This window comes from Coregonus clupeaformis, chromosome 12 (genome assembly GCF_020615455.1).
Source record: "Coregonus clupeaformis isolate EN_2021a chromosome 12, ASM2061545v1, whole genome shotgun sequence".
Lineage (NCBI taxonomy): Eukaryota > Metazoa > Chordata > Actinopteri > Salmoniformes > Salmonidae > Coregonus > Coregonus clupeaformis.
Genome location: NC_059203.1, coordinates 26,869,279 through 26,883,614, shown reverse-complemented (window position 1 = coordinate 26,883,614; position 14,336 = coordinate 26,869,279). Strand labels below are relative to the sequence as shown.

Genomic DNA, 14,336 nt, shown 5'->3' with positions numbered 1-14,336 from the left:
GTGCCCTTGAGCAAGGCACTTAACCCTAATTGCTCTGGATAAGAGCGTCTGCTAAATGACTAAAATGTAGGTGTGATTGCAGACGTGAGATGTCTTGATGGTAGGTGATGGTAGTCATCTGATTGATGTATGTATGGAGGCAGGTCTATCTCCCAGGGGATCAACAACCTTATGTAAACATTAATTGACTACATAGAGGACACATTATGCTTTGTAGGACATACATAGCAGACACACAAAGCACATAACAATACACAGCACAAACAAGAATACACAGTTTAAGGTAAAAAAACAACTGTTCACCAGTTTCCGGGAGAATTCAAGAACCTCATTCCTAATTTCCTGTAAGAACACATATTTGTATTCATTTACTTAAATGTGCACTATGCAGAAATCGCTCCGCCATTTCCTGGTTGCTAAGATTCTAATAGTTTGCCTAATTTCAGTTTATGTGACAAAACAAGGAAGTATAGTGTAGAGAATCATTGTACCATCTAAACCGCTGTGAAATATATTTTCCATAACTAAAAATATTGTATTTTTAGCTGTTTGAAGCTGGCGTACAAAACTGAAAGTAAAAGACGCAAAAACTTCAGAACAGGTAGCATAGAAATAGCGCACATAGAACAGATCTACTGCTTCTCAGACTTGCTTTCAATGAGAATAACCGCTCTATAACTCACATTTCTATGTGAATTTTGTTCAGGTCACCCAAAAAGTTACATGTTGCAGCTTTAACCAAACAGAAAAAACCTTGGTTGCAAAAAGCTTTCCAATGCACTCTGTGAGGGTTATTTAAATCCTATTATTGAACAGGGCCCAGCCAGTGTACAGGTGTGGAGTGTGATACCAGGTGTCCCTCCCATTTGTCTGCTTTAGGTAGCGTCCCAATTGGCACCCTATTCCTTACATAGTGCCCTACTTTGTACCAGGGCCCTGGGCACTATATAAGGAATAAGGAGCCATTTGGGATGCAGATTTCACTGTAGTGTTTACCGTGGCTCTGGGACCTAAAACCGCATCAGGTCCTGAAACAGCCATGGTCTGCTCTCTCCTTTCCTCTCACATTACCATGTGGCTGGGCTGCTTACTAGGCTGTTTTTATCCAAAGCTTTTTTACTACAGTCAAAACTGAGTTCAACATGTGGTTTTGGTTGAGAAAGTGTGTGTGTTTGTGCGGGGGAGGGGAGGTTAGTTGCAAAAACACTCCATCGCTAATGTCCTCGTCAATGATTCGGTGGCTAACCCACAACCCACATGCTGTCCCTTTCATTTGGATGCTATCGAGGCGGCTAATTGTGTATCCCAATGCTAACCCTTCAGATTAGCATTTGGTCGCTAACCTGTAATTCCCACACGGGGGTTAATGTAAGTCTCTCCCTCCCTTCCTCCCTCATTTGAAAACTTCCCCTGCCTCTATCTTGGTGTTAGGTGTAGCCTGCTAATTGCTTGGGTATATATAGGCTGAGAGGAAATACTAAGGTGCTTATTAGCGTCAGGCAGCTAGCCATGAGCCACCATTATCCTTAGAGAGAGAGAGAGGCCTGGCCCTATAGAGGGGATGAAAGCAGGGTGGTGTTTCACTAATGACACGCCTCAGATTACCCCCTGACAGTGCCTCTGTCTAATGACACTATAGCCTTAACCACCAGAGGACCAGGACTAACCATAGGCTGGTCTGGGTGGGAGTATTATTAGTGTTGTAACTAGTGTGTAATTGCAGTGGTTGTTCTACTGGTGTAAACTGGTTTTAAGTTGAGTAGTCATTTTTTATCTCTATGGTCCCGTGTGGCTCAGTTGGTAGAGCATGGCGCTTGCAACGCCAGGGTTGTGGGTTTGATTCCCACGGGGGACCAGTACGAAAAAAGTTTGAAAATGTATGAACTCACTACTGTAAGTTGCTCTGGATAAGAGCGTCTGCTAAATTACAAAAATGTAATGTTATAACTTTTGAAAGTTGAAATGTTTTCTGAATTGTTTAGCAATATCCTGAGCTTTTTGTTCTTCATTTAAGATTGGGGGTTAGGGGCTGGTTAGCAGTAAGGATCTAAAGTTTGGGTTTAGGGTTGGTGATAAAAATCCTATTTGTAGGTAGAAAGCGCCATACTTCCATCCTTTCTAGCATGGTCATATAATGAGGAGTGGTGGCACAGGCCTGTTAGAGCTCCATGGTTTGGCTGCTGACTAGCAAGACCATGCCCATACTGGTGATATTGGCGCTGGGTAGAGGTTGCCCGGGCAGCAGGGTAGCCTGGTGGTCTAAGCTTGGCACCACTGTCCAGGTTAGGACAGACAGACAAAGACCTAGGACCTGGGAGATGATGGATGACAGAGAGTAGAAGAATACTGCTCTTGTCCCTCCCTTGAATAGAGGCCTTCTGTGTGTGTGTGTGCGCCTGCATGCGTGCGTGTGTGTGTGCCTGTGTCTCAGTATGTGTGTGTGTGAGGGAATGCCTGCCATGAGGGCACCAGTGCCCAAATGTCCCAATACCAGCTCCTGAAAGACCAATTAAAATCTTCATTTTCTGCTTCTCAGCCAGATTCAGATTCTATAGTATTTTAGGGAGGGGAGCTGACAACAACCCCACATTGGGGACAGCAGCCGTTGTTCTTTAGATAGTACCACTTGACTTATCGCTGTGCTTTATCCCCATAAAAAGAGCTCTTGGCATCGCTTGCTGCCCATGTTTTTCATCCAAAGCCCTGGTGGTTCAGCCCATAGTGGTTGAGTGGTCTAACCAAACAAAGAGAGCAGTGAGCTGGGGAGAATAGATGTGCAGTGATTATAGACTGGCTTTCCTGTCATTTCAAAGCCTCTCAATATATAAACCCCTCTAGGGTTGAGTTTAGGGTTGCGTCCCAAATGGCACCCTATTCCCTACATAGTGCACTACTTTTGACCAGAGCCCTATGAGCCCTGGTCAAAACTGAATAGGGTGTCACGTGGGATGCACCCTAGCTCAGGTCTAGCCTTCCCACACCAATCACATAGACCCTCCTGAAAGAGGGCTCTGAAAAAGCCTTTAGGTGGGTAAGAGTAGGTAGGGGGAAGTGGGAAAGGTTAAGTGGGTACGATGTGGGAAAGTGCTAAACCAAAGAGCTGCATTTAAAGGGGGCTGAACTTCCTGATTTAGCCTAGATTTCAATTTTCCTCAGTAGGAAATGCGACTGAGAACCAGATTTGGGTTTTGGAGGTGTGCTTTGATGTGGGTGTCTCTTGTGTGTGTGTTTGAACATGGAAAATATTTGTATTTCACTCTGCCAAAACAGTACACAGTTACAGTCACTCACCCTTCTAGATAACTTAACAATCTAACCAGGTCTTGTCTGGAAGTAGCCTAGACTAGCTAGCAAGCTAGCCAACTTCTTTCGCCAATTAGCTTCAGCCGGACGGTATTCAACAGTGGCAAAATGTATTTGACTTTGGATAGCCTATCTCTGGGGCTAGTTAGGGACCATCAATAAATTACACAATGTAAATTGGACAATATTTTCATGTTGCGCATCTTTTAGTTGTCTCACTAAGTGCTTTCAGTATTTTTATATGAATTTCCAAAATGTATAGTTGGTTTGAGGTTTTAAAGTCATTGACATTTTGAGCTATTGACATGTAAAATATTGTCCCATGTACATTGTGTAATTGACTGATGGTCCCTAACTAGCCCCATAGGGATATCGAATGTCAAACCAAATTCACCATGGGCATCACGATCTGGTCATGTGTAGCTGTCCTCCGATTTGATGTTTACTTGGGTGCTGCCAGCTGTGGGCATGTGGGCAGGATTGAAATAACCAAAGGAAAACTGTTACAGTACTCTTCATTCCATGACAGACTAGTTAAATAAAGGTTATATAAAAAAAACTTTTTTTATTATTATCTCGCAAATCTCTGTTTTGGATGAGACTGACTTTATGACCAAAATTATCCTATTTACAATTTGTAGTCAATTGTGACACTAGAATAAATGTTTCTGACTCATATCAATGCCACATAGGCCATTTTCTATCAGAGGAGTTGTTTATTGCCTTCAGTTGCTCTTTAAACTGTGGCAGGACTTCAGTTGAATTAGAGTTCTAAAAACATCAGCTAGACTATATAAGAGCACTGCTGGTTGTCTTACTGACTCCTGAGAGCCACACTCAGAATGTCCTCAGACCTAAACATTGTGTTGATTAGGAGTCAGGAGGAGGATAATCGAGAGAGGTTGATAGAGGAGAGAGGAGAGAGGAGAAAGGAGGAGGAGAGAGGAGGAGGAGAGAGGAGGAGGAGAGAGGAGAGAGGTTGATAGAGGAGGAGGAGAGAGGTCGATAGAGGAGGAGGAGAGAGGAGGAGGAGAGAGGTTGATAGAGGAGAAAGGAGGAGGAGAGAGAAGGAGGAGAGAGGTTGATAGAGGAGAGAAGAGAGAGGAGGAGGAGAGAGATTTATAGAGGAGAGAGGAGGAGGAGAGCGGTTGAAAATAAGTGGCTGGGGAATGAGTGGGGGATGACAACCTTTTCAGGCAAAAAGTCCCACATGGAACACACACACACACACAATGTTGTGTGTATTTCCGCTGCTTACTATGTTATGTTATGTGGCCACATGGTGTCAATGTTGACCTCTTAGAGGAGAGAACAGAACTCACACACTGAGGAGGAGTCACACGGTGTTACACAACACACCTTACCAGAACTACTCTCTTACACCAGTGATATACAGCTTTGTGTGTATGTGTAGAGTATGTGTGTGTGTGTATTTTCCCCTGTGTGTGTGTGTTCAGAGGGACTGCTGGGTGAGTGGCCGTCTCCAGCAATAGGAAGTTGAGACGACCACACATTCCTGTCATTCCAGCAACCTGTCTCTACCTGTTCCCCTTTAGTCACCCTCAACAGGAGAAGATAGAGGATAGCCCCCTCCTCCACCACTTTTCCTCCTTCCTCCTCCTCCTCCTCCTCCTCCACCCAAACTCCATGTTCTCCCTTTAAACATGGTGTAGGCCTTCAGTATGTCCTGCAGTAAGGTACTTACCACAGGCCAAGGTGAGGTAGAGCATGCAGAATATGTTACACCTGTGTCAGAACCTCACTGTAAAAAAGCCTTCAGTCTCCAGTCCTGTGTTATCATGTAAAGGGAGACACTCTTGCCTCCCCCCAACAGCTTGCATGCTAATATGTACTGTATATATGTGTGTGTGTGTGTGTGTGTGTGTCAGAGAGTGTGTCAGTGTGTGTGTGCCTGTAGTTAGTCAAAGCAAATAGAGCGTTGCCATGTTAGTCCACTGAGTTTCTGTGACAACTGCCCCCCCCCCCACCCCCATAACCTCAGGGACATTTAACCACCTGACGTTGCCATCAGGTTATCAGAGCCATTGAGGCAGAATCAGGACACCTGTCTGAGAGAGGGTGTGTGTGTGTGTGTGTGTGTGTGTGTGTGTGTGTGTGTGTGTGTGTGTGTGTGTGTGTGTGTGTGTGTGTGTGCATACTGTATATATGTGTGCAAGTGCATGTGCGTGTATCTACCCAAAATATTTGCGGGGACAATGAGCGATGTGTGCATGTTAAATCAGGTCATCAGAGATTGCCCATCTGTACTGTTTCATAACTCACCCTGTTTAGATAGAAATAATACTCTTTAAAGTTTCCTATTGATCCTCATGGATTACATGTGTTTTAGCTGCTTGGCTCCATGGTATTTTTAAATGGATTCACAGAAGCTGGGTTTCATTGTGATGAACAGTCACTCTTACTGTTGGGTTAGTGCATGTACTGCACAGTATAGTTGACCAAGCAATGCTGGGAGGCCTATCTAATATCGAATATCAAATAAAAATGAGTTGCTTGATATAATGTTAGCTAGCTCTGGTCCAGGGCGTTAGTGTGCATTCCTCCACTAATAGTGGACCAGTACCAGAGCTAAACATTAGCTAACATTCACAGCAAACAAAACAACCAATGGATTAGCTAACATTCTGCCTGGTTGATGAGAAAGTATTTGTTATTGAGTTGCTGATCAAATCAAATCAAATCAAATCAAATCAAATTGTATTGGTCAAATGCGCCGAATACAACAGGTGCAGACATTACAGTGAAATGCTTACTTACAGCCCTTAACCAACAGTGCATTTATTGTTAACAAAAAAAGTAAAAATAAAACAACAACAAAAAAAGTGTTGAGAAAAAAAAAGAGCAGAAGTAAAATAAAGTGACAGTAGGGAGGCTATATATACAGGGGGGTACCGTTGCAGAGTCAATGTGTGGGGGCACCGGCTAGTTGAGGTAGTTGAGGTAATATGTACATGTGGGTAGAGTTAAAGTGACTATGCATAAATAATTAACAGAGTAGCAGCAGCGTAAAAAGGATGGGGTGGGGGGGCAGTGCAAATAGTCCGGGTAGCCATGATTAGCTGTTCAGGAGTCTTATGGCTTGGGGGTAGAAGCTGTTGAGAAGTCTTTTGGACCTAGACGTGGCACTCCGGTACCGCTTGCCGTGCGGTAGCAGAGAGAACAGTCTATGACTAGGGTGGCTGGAGTCTTTGACAATTTTGAGGGCCTTCCTCTGACACCACCTGGTATAGAGGTCCTGGATGGCAGGAAGCTTGGCCCCAGTGATGTACTGGGCCGTACGCACTACCCTCTGTAGTGCCTTGCGGTCGGAGGCCAAGCAGTTGCCATACCAGGCGGTGATGCAACCAGTCAGGATGCTCTCGATGGTGCAGCTGTATTTTTTGAGGATCTGAGGACCCATGCCAAATCTTTTCAGTCTCCTGAGGGGGAATAGGCTTTGTCGTGCCCTCTTCACGACTGTCTTGGTGTGTTTGGACCATGATAGTTTGTTGGTGATGTGGACACCAAGGAACTTGAAGCTCTCAACCTGTTCCACTACAGCCCCGTCGATGAGAATGGGGGCGTGCTCAGTCCTCATTTTTTTCCTGTAGTCCACAATCATCTCCTTTGTCTTGGTCACGTTGAGGGAGAGGTTGTTGTCCTGGCACCACACGGCCAGGTCTCTGACCTCCTCCCTATAGGCTGTCTCATCGTTGTCGGTGATCAGGCCTACCACTGTTGTGTCGTCTGCAAACTTAATGATGGTGTTGGAGTCGTGCCTGGCCATGCAGTTATGGGTGAACAGAGAGTACAGGAGGGGACTGAGCACGCACCCCTGAGGGGCCCCCGTGTTGAGGATCAGTGTGGCAGATGTGTTGTTACCTACCCTTACCACCTGGGGGCGGCCCGTCAGGAAGTCCAGGATCCAGTTGCAGAGGGAGGTGTTTAGTCCCAGGATCCTTAGCTTAGTGATGAGCTTAGAGGGCACTATGGTGTTGAATGCTGAGCTGTAGTCAATGAATAGCATTCTCACGTAGGTGTTCCTCTTGTCCAGGTGGGAAAGGGCAGTGTGGAGTGCAATAGAGATTGCATTATCTGTGGTCTGTTGGGGCGGTATGCAAATTGGAGTGGGTCTAGGGTTTCTGGGATAATGCTGTTGATGTGAGCCATGACCAGCCTTTCAAAGCACTTCATGGCTACAGACGTCAGTGCTACGGGTCGGTAGTCATTTAGGCAGGTTATCTTAGATTCCTTGGGCACGGGGACTATGGTGGTCTGCTTGAAACATGTTGGTATTACAGACTCAGTCAGGGACATGTTGAAAATGTCAGTGAAGACACTTGCCAGTTGGTCAGCACATGCTCAGAGTATACGTCCTGGTAATCTGTCTGGCCCTGCGGCCTTGTGAATGTTGACCTGCTTAAAAGTCTTACTCACATCGGCTACGGAGAGTGTGATCACATAGTCATCCGGAACAGCTGGTGCTCTCATGCATGCTTCAGTGTTGCTTGCCTCGAAGCGAGCATAGAAGTGGTTTAGCTCGTCTGGTAGGCTTGTGTCACTGGGCAGCTCGCGGCTGTGCTTCCCTTCGTAGTCTGTAATAGTTTTCAAGCCCTGCCACATCCGACGAGCGTCAGAGCCAGTGTAGTACGATTCAATCTTAGTCCTGTATTGACTCTTTGCCTGTTTGATGGTTCGTCGGAGGTCATAGCGGGATTTCTTATAAGCGTCCGGGTTAGAGTCCCGTTCCTTGAAAGCGGCAGCTCTACCCTTTAGCTCAGTGCGGATGTTTCCTGTAATCCATGGCTTCTGGTTGGGGTATGTACGTACGGTCACTGTGGGGACGACATCATCGATGCACTTATTGATGAAGCCAGTGATCTAACTGTTGATTATGATTTGAAAGTGTGTCCTAAGGGGTGTTGGGCAGCAGGTAGGCCAACGGTTAGAGTGTTGGGCCAGAAACCGTAAGGTCGCTGGTTTGAATACCCGAGCCGACAAGGTGAAAAATCTGTCGATGTGCCCTTGAGCAAGGCTGTGGTAAGGTAGTGATAGTGTCATGGTTGAGATCTGCACACTGGTCTCCCGCTCGGCAAACCAACATCTTAACCATTAGACCAACAGGAAACTCCCTTTGCTACACCAGCCTGCCACATACTGTAAGTAAGTAGCCCTTGGCTTGTGCATTCCGGAACAGAGCAAGAGCATAGGAGCGTCTCCTGTTTCTGTAGAATGAGGCAGCTTGATGTGCAAGTACATCCCCTGGACAGGATGTTAACACAGGGCCTTACCCAAAATCGCAGTGTGGACACGCCACAAGGCCACTCAGTTGCTTGCCACATACAAATGTAGGATCTTCATTTCAGCCAGTTTGCTACAGCAGGAAAATAATCCTGCAGGAAATGTGAAATATTATAATTATAAATAATGGACATTTTAGTTTTTCAAAGGGAAAACCGAGTCGGAAATTTCAAAGTGGAAATGACAAACTTCATAAGCCTTTTTAAAATACACTAAACATTTCCTGCTGTGCAACAGGGTGATCAAATTAAGATTTGCAATGATCCTCTTCTACACAACTGAATGCAGTGTTTACCATGTTTACCACAACCTTTGCTCACACACGGTAGAATTACAGATAATCACATTTAACTGTTATTTTGTCTCTCTACCATGCTTCACAAAAACAAACCTTGTAAACCCCTGCTACCTCATGTTGAACATCACATTATAACCTGCACTCTTTTGGCACCATCCCCCCCTGGCTTGTGAATGAAGCAGAACACAACAGAGGTTGTATATTGAATCATTCTGATGGAGAGATAGAGATGGTGAAGGTTGGGAAAAGGGCTTCAGCAATGAGCCCATTTGTGTTATATCTCTGAAAGACAACAATGGAAAAACAAACGGATGAACACTAAGGCCTTAGCAGTGTCCATTTACCCAGGCTACTGTCCACTGTCCTATCAGAGAGACCACAGTGATTGATGAGGAGGACAGGGCTGAGGAAGAGTTTGTATAATGGGAATGACAAGTGGAGACAGAATATACAAGATTAGAGCTCTACATTGTTTTGTATTGTGAGTGACCACCCTAATGTTTCTTGTCACAGCATGGTCGTTGGTTCCGTTTGGTTCCGGTTGGGTCCGGCCCAGCAAGACTAAGTTGTGCATGCAGCATCAGGCACAGAAGTCTTGCTGAGACAGGTGTGGTTAGTCTATTGACTCTCACTGAAGAAAGAATGAAGGGAAGGGGATGAACCTGACATAGCACAGCTGAAATCACTCAGGAGAAAAGAGGAGAGAGAGATGAAAAGCAAGACAGAGGTGGAACAGAAGGCGTCGAACGATAGATGAAGAAAAGTGTGAAACAGTAGAGAGGGGTGTATGTAATGCATGTCTGTCTGTCTGTCTGTCTGTCTGTCTGGGAGCTTCCAATGACCTGTGGAATACACAAACCCCAAAGTCTGGGCCGTATGATACGAGCACTACTAACTTTAGCTTTTGATATTCAATCAAGCTTTTTGAGTTCTGCTTTGTGCCGTTATGTAACATTCAGTAGCCCATCAGCACAGTCCCACATAGATTCTATGTGTGTGTGTTTGTGTTTGTGTGTGTGTTTGTGTTTGTGTTTGTGTTTGTGTTTGTGTTTGTGTTTGTGTGTGTGTGTGTGTGTGTGTGTGTGCCCTGTCTTAGTTGATTAGGGGTGGCCTTGGGGTGGGTCGGGTTGAGTGTTTGGGGTGGGTGAGCACGGGGGGGGGATTAACTAAAGGGGTTAAGCTGCCAGCTAGCGCTCTGACAAAAGTAAATGATTGGAAAGGAGAGGCGGAGGAGAGGCGGGGGACTGAGGGAGCAGACAGGGCCGAACGGAGGGAGCGAGTATGGGAAGGAGCTGATAGAGAGAAAGAGGGGAGAAAGCGTGGTGCTTAAATCCAGCTGGCTGCTCCTCTGGGAATGTAATCCACATGTGTGCACGAGTTCAGCTCAGGGAGAGAGAAAATATATTAGCCGCAAAAAAATTCATGTTTCTACTCTCTCCCCTGTTTAAATTCCACTCATACTGGCCCCAGGACCTTAGCTCTGAGTCAACTGTCTGCATACGGATAGAGAGAATAAAGGAAAGAGAGAGAAAGAGGAAGGAGGGGAGAAAAAGAGAGCAAGAAAGAGAGAGGGAGAGAGTAAAGAGGGAGGGAGGGAAGAGAAAGTCAGAGAGTTACTGTAGATGGAGAGAGGGGAGTAAACAAGTGATAGAGTTAGAGGGGAGGGAAGAGTGAGGAAGATAAAGAGAGGGAGAGAGGAGAGAGGAAGAGTAGGTGAGAGGGAGAAGATAAAATAGTTGAAAGCGAGAGGGCAGAGCAGACTGCATTTCCAGACAGAGAGAGTCTACTCAGAGTAGAAGACAGAGAGATATAGAAAGGAGAGAGAGAACAGGGGGATCATGGAGGAGTCAGCAATGAGGTCTTCATTATGCATTAAATCCTTTTGAGACGTTTGGACTGCAACTGTAGCTATGACAGAGGAGACCATGTGGACTCAATGAGAGAGGGGTGTGTGTGTGTGTGCATGCATGCATCTAAGATTCTAGTAATCTGACGGATATATGTATTAAACCATTTGAACTAATACAAAAAAGTATGTGCAACGGCTAACTGTTTTCTGTCATCTGTATTATTTTTGTCTGTGATTGTGCATGTTTACATTCATGCATGGTCATATCTATGTTTGTGAAGCCTTTGTGTGTGTTTGTGTGCATGTGTGTTTGTGTGTGTTTGTGCATGTGCATATGTGTGTGCATGTGTGTGAGGTTGTATATGAGTGCATTTGAATGCACATATCATCTAAATTAATCTAGTGCAGAAAGCAAGCTCTCACTTCTAAACCTATCTATCAATATATCTGTCAATCTATCTGTCAATCTATCTACAGTGGGGAAAAAAAGTATTTAGTCAGCCACCAATTGTGCAAGTTCTCCCACTTAAAAAGATGAGAGAGGCCTGTAATTTTCATCATAGGTACACGTCAACTATGACAGACAAAATGAGAATTTTTTCTCCAGAAAATCACATTGTAGGATTTTTAATGAATTTATTTGCAAATTATGGTGGAAAATAAGTATTTGGTCAATAACAAAAGTTTCTCAATACTTTGTTATATACCCTTTGTTGGCAATGACACAGGTCAAATGTTTTCTGTACGTCTTCACAAGGTTTTCACACACTGTTGCTGATATTTTGGCAGATCTCCTCTAGAGCAGTGATGTTTTGGGGCTGTCGCTGGGCAACACGGACTTTCAACTCCCTCCAAAGATTTTCTATGGGGTTGAGATCTGGAGACTGGCTAGGCCACTCCAGGACCTTGAAATGCTTCTTACGAAGCCACTCCTTCGTTGCCCGGGCGGTGTGTTTGGGATCATTGTCATGCTGAAAGACCCAGCCACGTTTCATCTTCAATGCCCTTGCTGATGGAAGGAGGTTTTCACTCAAAATCTCACGATACATGGCCCCATTCATTCTTTCCTTTACACGGATCAGTCGTCCTGGTCCCTTTGCAGAAAAACAGCCCCAAAGCATGATGTTTCCACCCCCATGCTTCACAGTAGGTATGGTGTTCTTTGGATGCAACTCAGCATTCTTTGTCCTCCAAACACGACGAGTTGAGTTTTTACCAAAAAGTTATATTTTGGTTTCATCTGACCATATGACATTCTCCCAATCCTCTTCTGGATCATCCAAATGCACTCTATCTATCTATCTATCTATCTATCTATCTATCTATCTATCTATCTATCTATCTATCTATCTATCTATCTATCTATCTATCTATCTATCTATCTATCTATCTATCTATCTATCTATCTATCTATCTATCTATCTATCTATCTATCTATCTATCTATCTATCTATCTATCTATCTATCTATCTATCTATCTATCTATCTATCTATCTATCTATCTTCTATCTATCTATCATCTATCTATCTATCTATCTATCTATCTATCTATCTATCTATCTATCTATCTATCTATCTATCTATCTATCTATCTATCTATCTATCTATCTATCTATCTATCTATCTATCTATCTATCTATCTATCTATCTATCTATCTATCTATCTATCTATCTATCTATCTATCACAGCTGGAATCACTGATGAAACGCTATTCCATATCTAGTGCACTACGTTTGACCAGGCCCCATAGGGAATGTAGGGAATAGGGTGCAATATTTTGGCCATAGAGTGGTTATAGCAGGCTCACCTTTAACAAAAAGCCACACGGCCTGCTCACCTGTTGAGACCTCTATTTCACTGAGCTGTAGTGTCATAGGTTGGACTAGGTCATGGGTAAGTACTATTTGAGAAGGTCCGGTCACACAAATTTCCTAGGTATCAAAAGGTCTGGATGGATATTGTAATTTATCGGTGTAGTAACAAACAGCGACCTCGCAACCCATGCCTTAGGATCAGTCTTAGAATAATGTTTGGAGATCCATTGGTCTTTCCTGGAGATCCATTGTGACAACCCACCTTGTGAGATTCACTAATGATGTTACTGAGGGTGATAAGAGTTATTCTTCATGACCTCTTGTTCTGTGACTGGGTTCAAAGGTCAAATGAATGACCCCTGCCTGACTGAACCTTCTGTGAACCTATGCACATGCACACATGCACACACACACACACACACTGAACCTGCTCTTGACCTCCTTGTAAAACGCAGCTAATTGAAGGGAAGGCCAGTAACTCAGAGACCTGATAAGAGGAGAGGCCTGGGGTGGCTGTTAACTGTTTAATACACACTCTTTCTGTGTGGGTATGGTGGTGAACTGAAGGTTTGGTGGAGGGTTAGAGAAGTGAAGGGAGTTTTGGTGGTTGGATGTGTGTAAAATATGTTTGTCCTTGACAGAGTCAGACCCTGTGGACTGTGGAGGGTTGGAGTGTTTGAGGGGAGTGGGTGAGAAGTCTCTTCCACTGGGACGTTTTCTTGGCAAACAGAGAGAGGAGACTGGCATGAGAGATAGAGATAGAGAGAGAGAGAGAGAGAGAGAGAGAGAGAGAGAGAGAGAGAGAGAGAGAGAGAGAGAGAGAGAGAGAGAGAGAGAGAGAGAGAGAGAGAGAGAGAGAGAGAGAGAGAGAGAGAGAACACAGTTCACCCACAATAAAGTTCAAGAAGAGGAAAGAGTGACAGACTGTTGACTTCCCCCAGTAAAAGCAGGAATTTAGTTCAATTCAGCTCTATTTGCACTGTGCCTCAAGTCATTTACCATACACTGACTAACAAAGGGCCCATCCATGCCTGTTCCCTTCAAAGTGGGGCCAAGCACGACAATGGTTTAGTACAACACATTTTTAGGCTGTGAAGATTGAGAAACATAGAAAAGGACCAGATTATTGATGGAGAACCCATCCTTCTACCTACAGTAGAGGGGAACAGGAGCAGATAGGAGCATGTCTGGTGCTGCTGAAAGTCCTTTCTTCTCCTTTATGGGTCAGTGCTCTGCCTGGGACTGCCTGAATGATTGTTGACAAGTTAGTGTGTAGTTCAAAAAAGAGAGAGAGAGGAGAGACAGAATCAGGGATAAAGAGAAAGGAGAGAGAGAGAGAGAAGACAGAGTCAGAGAGAGTGAGAGAGAGAGAGAGAGAGAGAGAGAGAGAAGACAGAGTCAGAGAGAGTCAGAGAGAGTGAGTGAGTGAGTGAGTGAGTGAGTGAGAGAGAGAGAGAGAGAGAGAGAGAGAGAGAGAGAGATCTGCAGGACCCCCCCCAGGACCTACACATAGAGGACCCCCGCAGAGAGGACCTACATCCAGACCACAGCACCATCAACCACATCTACACCCCCACCCCCACCAATTAACTCCCCCCCCAAGTCAACCATGCCCACAGCCCATTTAGGCCCCCCTCAGATCAGACCTATGCCCCTCCTACCCACCCCAAGCCCCACTCCCACAAAGAGGGCCTCAACATGAAAGTCACACATACGCCCAGGCCGTGAGCAGGCAAACAGGCCCAACACCAACTCTTACACTAGCCCAAG

The 14,336-nt window shown here is 44.9% G+C and overlaps 1 protein-coding gene across 1 annotated transcript in view; it reads left to right on the top strand.

The window, feature by feature from the left end:
• The window catches only part of LOC121578141 (pleckstrin homology domain-containing family A member 6), a 199,263-nt gene that overhangs the window by 54,400 nt on the left and 130,527 nt on the right, over nucleotides 1–14,336 (top strand).